At 49.7% G+C, this 9922-nt stretch overlaps 1 long non-coding RNA gene across 1 annotated transcript; it reads left to right on the top strand.

Moving 5' to 3' along the window:
• Nucleotides 1–7907: 7907 nt before the first annotated feature.
• On the top strand, nucleotides 7908–9644 carry LOC146753959 (uncharacterized). The gene is made up of 2 exons (XR_014939166.1): nucleotides 7908–8116; nucleotides 8235–9644. It is a non-coding gene; the product is annotated as an uncharacterized LOC146753959 (long non-coding RNA).
• The last annotated feature ends 278 nt before the right edge of the window (nucleotides 9645–9922 follow it).

The following is a 9922-nucleotide window of genomic DNA, read 5'->3' as shown; positions in this document are numbered from 1 at the left end:
GCCCCTCCGGGGCCTACGGCCCCCTGTCACGGACGCAGGTGGATTTTTAGTTCAAACCGTGACAGATTTTGGTGGAGAATGCAGGCCTCACTGGTAAAAACTGGCGAAGGCACCCTATTGTGACTGGTCCAGAGGCTCCATGTATACTGGGAATCGATTACCTTAGGATGGGATATTTCAAGGATCCCAAGGGGTATCGATGGGCCTTTGGGATAGCTGCTGTAAACACAAATGGTGTTAAGCAGCTGTCAACTTTACCTGGTCTGTCAGATGATCCTTCTGCTGTGGGGTTGCTCCAGGTAAAAGACCAAGAGGTACCAATTGCCACCAAAGTGGTTCACAGACGGCAGTACCGCACCAATAGGGACTCATTGCTCCCCATTCAAAAGCTAATTCGCCAATTAGAAAATCAGGGAGTGATTAGCAAAACGCACTCGCCTTTTAACAGCCCCATATGGCCAGTGCGTAAAACCAGTGGGGAATGGAGGCTGATGGTAGATTACCGTGGCCTGAATGAAGTCACACCTCCATTAACTGCTGCTGTACCAGACATGCTAGAACTCCAGTATGAATTGGAGTCAAAAGAAGCTAGGTGGTATGCCACCACTGATATTGCTAATGCCTTCTTTTCCATCCCATTGGCTGCAAAATGTAGGCCACAGTTTGCTTTTACCTGGAGAGGTATTCAGTATACCTGGAACCGTTTACCCCAGGGGTGGAAGCACAGCCCAACAATTTGCCATGGATCGATCCAAGCTGTTTTGGAACAGGGTAATGCTCCTGAGCACTTGCAGTATATTGATGACATTGTGGTGTGGGGCCATACAGCAGCAGAGGTTTTCAAGAAAGGGAAACAGATAATCCAAATTCTTTTGAAAGCTGGTTTTGCCATTAAGCGCAGCAAGGTGAAGGGGCCTGCCCAGGAAATCCAGTTCTTAGGCATAAAATGGCCAGATGGACGTCGTCACATCCCAGCAGATGTGATTGACAAAATCACTGCTATGTCTCCGCCCACAAATAAAACAGAGACCCAATCTTTTCTGGGAGTAGTGGGCTTTTGGAGAATGCATGTCCCAAACTACAGCCACATAGTGAGCCCCCTCTATCAGGTAACACGGAAGAAGAATAATTTCTCATGGGGTCCTGAGCAGCAGCAGGCTTTTGAGCAGATAAAACAAGAAATAGCCCGTGCCGTGGCCTTGGGGCCAGTACGGACGGGACAGGATGTGAAGAACATCCTCTACACTGCTGCTGGAGAGAAAGGTCCCACCTGGAGTTTGTGGCAAAGAGCCTCAGGAGAGACCCGAGGCCGACCCCTAGGATTTTGGAGTCGAGCATATAAAGGGTCTGAGGAGCGCTACACTCCGACTGAGAAGGAGATCTTAGCCGTGTATGAGGGGGTTCGGGCTGCTTCTGAAGTAGTTGGGACAGAGGTTCAGCTTCTTCTAGCACCTCGCTTGCCAGTAATAAACTGGATGTTTAAAGGACAGGTTCCCTCCACCCATCATGCTACTGATGCCACTTGGAGTAAGTGGATTTCATTAATTACTCAACGAGCTCGAATGGGAAAACTCAGCCGTCCTGGAATTCTAGAAGTGATCATGGACTGGCCTGAGAGTAAAAAAATTGAAACACCACCTACAGAAGAGGTATCACGTGCTAAAGAGGCACCACCATACAATGAGCTACCAGAAAACGAAAAGAAATTTGCCCTATTCACAGACGGATCATGTCGTATTGTAGGGAAGCATCGCAGATGGAAAGCTGCTGTATGGAGCCCCACACGACAAGTTGCAGAGGCCACTGAAGGTAAAGGAGAATCAAGTCAATTTGCAGAGGTAAAGGCTGTTCAGCTGGCTTTAGATGTGGCTGAACGGGAGAGGTGGCCAATGCTTCATCTTTATACTGATTCATGGATGGTGGCAAATGCCTTATGGGGGTGGTTGCAACAGTGGGAAGATGATAATTGGCAACGAAAGGGTAAACCTGTTTGGGCTGCTGAACTGTGGAAAGACATTGCTGCCCGAATAAGGAACATTGTTGTAAAGGTGCGCCATGTAGATGCTCATGTGCCTAAAAGTAAGGCTACTGAAGAACATAAAAATAACCATCAGGTTGATCGAGCTGCCAAAATTGAGGTGGCTCAAATAGACTTGGACTGGCAGAACAAGGGTGAATTATTCCTAGCTCGGTGGGCCCATGAGACTTCAGGTCATCAAGGAAGGGATGCAACATATAAGTGGGCCAGAGACCGAGGGGTGGACTTAACTATGGACGCTATTGCTCAGGTTATTCATGATTGTGAAACATGCGCCATAATTAAACAAGCCAAGAGGATGAAACCTCTTTGGGGGGAAGGGCGATGGCAAAAGTATAAATATGGAGAGGCATGGCAGGTTGATTATATCACCTTGCCACGATCTCGCAATGGTAAGCGTTATGTACTCACCATGGTGGAGGCAACCACTGGGTGGCTCGAAACATACGCAGTACCCCATGCTACCGCCCGAAACACCATATTAGGGTTGGAAAAGCAAATCCTGTGGCGGCATGGCACTCCAGAAAGAATTGAATCAGATAATGGGACCCATTTTAAAAATTCCCTTGTAACCACTTGGGCCAAAAATCATGGCATTGAGTGGATTTACCATATTCCCTATCATGCACCAGCTTCTGGTAAGATTGAACAATTCAATGGGTTGTTGAAAACTATGTTGAAAGCAATGGGTGGCGGAACGTATAAAAATTGGGAGAACCATTTAGCAGAAGCCACCTGGTTGGTCAACACTCGAGGATCTAGTAATCGCAATGGTCCTAACCAATCCAGCTCCCTACGTACCGTGGAGGGAGATAAGGTTCCTGTAGTACACATAAAGAGTGTGTTGGGAAAGACGGTTTGGGTCCTTCCAGCGTCTGGAAAGGGCAAACCTCTCCGGGGTACTGTCTTTGCCCAGGGACCTGGGTGCACATGGTGGGTGATGGACAAAAATGGGAATGTTCAATGTGTACCACAAGGGAATTTGATGTTGGGGGAGTGCAGCCAATGATTTTCCTGTAAATATATAGGTAGAGTCTCAGAAAATATTTCAATTAGGTACAAAATAGTTCAATTAGGTATAGGACTTAAGATAGAGTGGATTAATGTTAAGGAAACACTTTTTCTCTATATACCTTAATTAGGCATTCTGTAAGCAAGTTTTCCATCTGGACTCTATATCCTGCACTGGCCATGCATGTGTAGAGCACACATGGAAAGAAGTATAAGTCAAAAGGAAATCTGCTGTGGTGGCTGGGAAAGGATGAGTGCACCTTGATGTGGGGGACGCCCTACTAGCGCTGCCTTTCCCCTCTACCGCTGACATGTTTTCCTTTTTCTGGCAGTTTTGCCATTTTCTCAAAATTAATAAATAGTAGGTTAGGTTATAGAGTTTTGTTCTCAACTTAGGGATTTGTATGGAATAAATATAAATTGTTGAGAAAAATAAGGTTGCTGATTATTCACAATTATACATATGAGTGTGTATGTATGTATAAACATAATGTAATGATGTAGAATAAGGGGTGGAATGTCATGGTTTAATAATTTTGTATTTTTTGCTATCAGTATTCCACATCATAACATCATATAAAGCATGAATAATTTTACTGAATCTGCAACTTACAGAAGAAGACTACATCTCCCAGTGAACAACACGATAGGTCACGAGACCTGGACTCTATATTAACTCTGTCGCAGAACAGACTGACGTCTTTCGAGTTCTGGCGTTCAGGGGAGTGTGTGGGAGCCTTCAGCCGTTCGCCTAGATTCACAGTAGGCCTCTCGGTTACGGGACTCATTCTCTCTCCTATTTTGCTTGATTCGTTAGCTCAATTTTCAATTATATTGTATTATATTGTGTTATCCTGTATTTCGATATAGTATTTAGTAAATAAGTGTGCCTCCTTAGATCGTTGCCGCTGTTTTCTTTTCCTAATTAACTTTTTCCTTTCGGCCTAGGGCCCCTCCGGGGCCTACGGCCCCCTGTCACGGACGCAGGTGGATTTTTAGTTCAAACCGTGACACAGCATTGCCCCTTCTCTTTAAAAAAAATTCTTTATTTTTCAAAATAAATAAGTTTATTTACTTATGCTGAAGAGCTTTGTCTATGGGAGCCTCCCTGGGGATCGAGGGGGGAGATGGGCTCAGGAGTATCAGGGAAGATACGCTGTCCCATAGGAGGACACAGAGATTAGGATAAGCCAGTGCCAATTGGCTGGAGCTGCTTCTTCATAATGGCTATGCCTTGGGAGCAGCCTGGGGCTTTGTGACACATCTGGAGCCACAGCAGCGAGTCCTGCACCACCTCATAGCTGATGCAAGGGGACTTCAGGCTCCCACGGCACCAGGAACTGGCCATCAGCTCCTTCTACAGGCAGGCAGGCTTGAGGTAGCTCAGGGTAAGTCCTTTGGCTCACCTTGGCTTGGGATCCAGGAGTCAGCCCTGTCTGGTCTGTGGGGATAGGGATGAGAAAGGTAGCGTGAAGCAGCAGGCAAGGCTGCAGAATGGCTTCTGTTGCCCAAATTCTCCCTTGCACTGGCTAAACAAAGCACATATGAAGAACGCAGTTCTCACATTTTGGAAGCAGCCTCCAGTCACTCCCATTTATCGGACAGTAACTTCTGTTCTCTTACGGACCAGTTTCCAACTCTCCAGTATGTGCAGATACAGCTGGTCACTCTGCTTTGACACAAAGATGGGAGCTGTGGACTCTTCACCTGCCAGCACTACTCACCCACATTGTTCCTGGGAGCTGCTCTGAGGGCCCAAACAGGAGGCTGCTGTCTTAGAGGCTGAGCAATGCTGAGACAAATTTGAATCATAGAGTCATGGAAGCACAAGGTTGGAAGGGACCTGCAAGATCATCTAGTCTAACCAAATTACCATTGCTACCACGGGCCTCTAAACGGTACCTCATCGTTCGTCATCCAGACACCTCTTAAACAATGCCAGGGATGGCGATTCCACCAACGCCCTGGGCAGCCATTCTAGTGCCTGACCACTCTCTGAGAGAAAAAGTTTTTCCTTATGTCTAATTTCAACCTCCTCTGGCACAACTTGTGGCCATTTCCTTGGGTTCTGTCTGTTGTCTGGGAGAAGAGGCCAAACCCCTCCTCATCACAACCTCCCTTCAGGAAGTTATGGAGTGCAACAAGTCTCCCCTAAGCCTCCTCCAGACTAAGTAATCCCAGCTCCCTCAGCTGCTCCTCATAAGACTTGTTCTCCAGACCCGTCACCAGCTTCATTGCCCTACTCTGGACATGTTCCAGGGCCTCAATGTCTTTCTTGCAGTGAGGGGCCCAAAACTGAACACAGTACTTGTGGTGCGGCCTCACCAGGGCTGAGAACAGGGGGATGATTACCTCCCTGCTCCTGCTGGCCACACTCTTTCTAATGCAGGTCAGGATGCCTTTGGCCCTCTTGGCCACATGGGCAACACTTTGGGCTCATGTTCAGCTGAGCATCAACCAATACCCCCAGGTCCATTTCCTCTATATAGTCTTCCAGCCACTCTGCCCCCAGCCTGCAGTATTGCCTGGGGTTGTCATGGGCAAAGTGCAAGACTCAGCATATGGTCTTGTTGAATCTCATCCCGTTGGCTTCAGCCCAGCTATCCAGCCTGTCCACATCATACGGTAGGGCCTCACTACCCTCAGTCAGACTGACACTTCCAGCCAACTTGGTGTCATTTGTAGACATACTGAGGGTGCGCTCAATGCCCTCATCTAGGTCATCAGTAAAGATATTGAAGAGGCCAGGCCCCAGCACTGACGCTTGGGGAACACCACTCGTGACCAGTTGCCAGCTGGATTTAACTACATTCACCACCACTCTCTGAGCCAGGCCCTCCAGCCAGCTCCTTACCCAGCCAAGTGTACCTTCCCAAGCCACGAGCTGCCAGCTTCTGCAGGAGAGTACTGTGGGAGACAGTTGTCAAAGGCTTTGCTGAAGTCTAGCTAGACCACATCAACAGCCTTCCCCTCATCCACCAGATGGGTTACTAGATCATAGAAGGAGATCAAGTTAGTCAAACAGGACCTGCCCTTCATGAACCCATCCTGGTAAGGCCTGATCCCCTGGTCATCCCGCATGTGCCGCATGATCTCCCTTAAGACAATCTGCTCTATAACCTTCCCTGGCACTGAGGTCAGGCTAACAGGCCTGTTCCAGTTCCCTGGATCATCCTTACAACCTTTCCTGTAAATGGGAGTCACACTGGCAAGCCTCCAGTCTTCTGGTACCTCACCAGTCAACAAGGAGCGCTGATAGATGATGGAAAGTGGCTCAGCTATCACTTCCACCAGTTCCCTGAGCACTCTTGGGTGGATATCATCTGGCCTCATAGACTTGTGGCAGTTCAGTTGAAGTAGTAATTCTCTGACCATTTCTTCCAGAATCATGGGAGGCCACGGGGGAGGAGAGTTAGTCTGCTCCCCAACTGAGACAACCAGGTCAGATTGCAGGGTACCCTGAGGATAAATGGTCTGGCTTTTAAAGACAGATGTAAAGAAGGCTTTCAGAACCTCTGCCTTTTCCTTATCCTCAGTGGTCACATTCCCAGCTTCATCCAGCAAAGAGTGAATATTCTCCTTTGTCCTCCTCTTACTGTTTGGGAACTTCACTGACCAGTTAACAGAAACGCTGAGGTCAGAACCCACCTACTGCAGAAACTAAGGAAATGATGCTGAGAGCACTAGCGATAGAGCAGGCAAATACAAAAACGTGGGCAATTTTGTTGCAAATGCTGTGTACAGCATCAGTGGCAGAACTGTTAGAAAAGGTAAAACAGACGAGCAGTGATACCAGCTCTGCTTTGGTGGCTAAGGTAGTAGAGACCTCAGTTATGGCCTCTATGGAATCACTTACTGCCGCTCTGGCTGCAGCCTTGAAACCATTAGGAGAGGCAAAAGGAAAGGCAGCGAAGAGGGTTTGTTTCAATGTGGAGAAGGAGGGTCATTTGAGGTGGGATTGCAGGACAAAAATTTGATGTGAGAGGTGCCGAAATAACTTGTACACAACAGATGCTTGTCAGACGGGTTTGGGAAACTTGTGGAAGAGCGCCCTGCGTTAGGGCGCAAGGACACAAGTACAGGCACAGGCAATTTACAACCTGTTGCAGGTCCCCAAGCAGGACATGCACTTGCGACTGCAACACCTCCTGTAGCTGGAGGTAGAAGGCCTCATCGACAGGCTCTGGCTGATCTGGTGACCTACAGTAGACACTCACCACAAGACTCCCTTTGATGCCTTGGTCTCTGACTGTCACCCTTAGGCTGTCGACTTGCTCATGACTGCTCTTTAGGGACACCTCTTTATCTTCTATTCCCTTCCTGATGGAGACAGAAACACCCCCTCCCCCCACTCCCCACTACGACCAGAAGGGAGGTTGTAGCAAGGTGAGGGTTGGCCTCTTCTCCCAGGTAGCAGCAACACGATGAGAAGGAACAGCCCTAAACTGCACCAAAGGAGGTCCAGGTTGGATGCGGGAAAATGTATTCTTTGAAAGAATGGCGAAGATCAAGAATGGCACTGGAACAGGCTGGGCCACACAGGGAGGTGCTGGAGTCACCATCCCTGGGGTGTTCAAGAAATGTGTAGATGTGTCTCTTGGAGATATGGTTTGTTGGCCTTGGTAGTGATGGGGTGGCAGTTGGGAAGTTGCATGCAGGGCAACATAAGATATGCAGGAGAAATCCTTGGGAAATGTGGAGATGAAATGGAAGAGATTAGGCTACTGGGAAGACAAATCAGTGGCAGATGGACCTCAACTGCTGCCATCTCAGAGGAGCCCTCATAACAGTGGTGGGTGGACAGCAGGAGGCAGAGTGCCCCACCCAGGCTCCATCTCACAATGTGTCACAGTTCCGGGGTGGGTAGGCAGCTCTGTGATGTCAACACAGTTGGACTCAGTTCTGAGTTCAGAGCGGTGGTCTCACCTCTGCTGTTGCGGTCACGACCGGCGTTTAGCAATGGTTGTTGGCAGCTCTCTCTTTATCCTTGTTACCCTTGTCCTTCTTTACGGCCTCATGTTTTTGGTGGCCGGAATCTTCTTGTTCACCGTGAACCAAAACATACAGGTAGGAGAGATTTGAGAGAGGGGCAGACTAGTGGCTAGGGGACTTGTGCTGGGTGAGTCAGGGCAGGGTCTGTGGGACCCCTCAGGAGTGTAACTGTGCCATGTCCGCGTGCCCACAGGCTGGCAGACGACGCTTGCGGTGGAGGAGATGGTGGCAGAGAGCAGTGGCACCAGAGCCAGGTGAGTCCTCTGAGGGTCAGCCTGAGCCCCAGGCTTGCCCAGGAGTATCCATCCCCAGGCAGGCCGGGCCCAGCCTCAGGGAGCAACTGAGCCATGGCTCAGAACCTGGTACAGTGCATCCTGGCCAGATGAGCCCAGGGCATGGGCATCCGATCCTGCCTGGGCCGTGGTGGGTGCATGCTCAGGGCTGGGCCGGGCCTTGTGGCGGGGCAGAGCTGCGGGTGATGAGGGGCAGGAGCCAGTCTGCGGTAACAGATGTGGCGGGCTACCTAAGGCCTGCAGGCCGTGGATTGGACATGCCTGGCCCAGAGCATCCCCAGAGCCCCCGGCCCAGCATGGCTCAGGGCCTCCCCCTGTTTTGCAGGTGCTGAGAGACAGGCAGCCACCAAGCAGAGCAGCCCTTGGCGTGAACTATTGCGCCCCTGCCGTAAGGCGGACCAGAGGCTGTCAGGGCTGCCTGGCTGCCAGCCTGGCACAGCCAAAGTAGCGCTGCTAAAGGACAGCTACACTCAAACGGACATCACAGGCCTGTGTGTAGCTGACACTAAATGTATCAGATGCCAGAGACACAGTGCAGTGGCTACCGTCATCTCAAAACTGTGTCTCAGTCAGGCACGATCCAGGAAGATCTCCATGCACATAGCCAGAAAATGCCTGGAGATAAAGCTTCGATTCTTCCCTGTGAGAGTGAGGAAGTCCATAGAACTGCTGCAACGTTTACAGCAAACACAGGGTGCCCCAGACTGCACACTCAAGAAGAAGTACCCCCACGATCGTGACCGGATCAGGCGTGCGGCCAGGGCACCAGGATCCCGCCCGATTCCCACCTACTTCCATAGCCGGGAGGCTTTGTTCCTGTCCGAGGAGGAGCGTGAGAAACTGGAGCTGCACATCCGCGCCAAAAAGCTGGAGTGTCTGTGGTTCCGCCTCCCTCGTTCTCGTACCCGGCATCCATCAGAGTCTTCGGAGACAGAGTCCACCTGCACATATGTGACTGCACCATCTGAGGACTGGACCAAGGAAGATTGTACTGAGGCAGGCCCCAAAAGACACAGGTGGTGGCCCTGGTGGAAGACGTGCCCGAGGGGACTCAAGAGGGTCTGGAGCACCCATGCAGAGTGCAGCAGCCCCCCACCTGCCAGTTTAACATCGTAGGGGAAGATGTAACCATGAACAAGTCAGCAAAGAGCTTATCAGACTGTTTGGTACACCTTATCGCTGTGAAGACCTGGAAGACCAGAGCATGAGACAAAGGGCAAGCATTGTCTGTTTGCATCCAAATGTGGACAGCAGGATCTTTTGATATGCACTGTTAATTCTGTTACTTTCAATAAAGCTTTCATCCTTTATCACTGTTGTCTGGGAGAAGTTAGAACCAATTAAGTGATTACAAGAACTGTTAAAGGAACAGGAATGTCTTGCTTGTAAGTGAATGGCATATAAGATGTATGTTAAAAACAATAAAGAGGACTATTCTGATGCTACAAGAAAGTAAGAGAGCTCTCTAACTCGACTGAGCACCAACACATTCTGTAGAGCACAAGAGAACACCACCACCTACGGCAGCTCATCGTTACAGCCCTGCAGTGACCCTGTCCATGGCTCCAAGAAATCATGCCACTTGCAC

Source organism: Coturnix japonica, chromosome Z (genome assembly GCF_054131305.1).
Source record: "Coturnix japonica strain WE chromosome Z, WE-NBRP24, whole genome shotgun sequence".
In the NCBI taxonomy this organism is placed as follows: Eukaryota; Metazoa; Chordata; class Aves; order Galliformes; family Phasianidae; genus Coturnix; species Coturnix japonica.
This window is presented reverse-complemented; position numbering and strand designations above follow the sequence as displayed.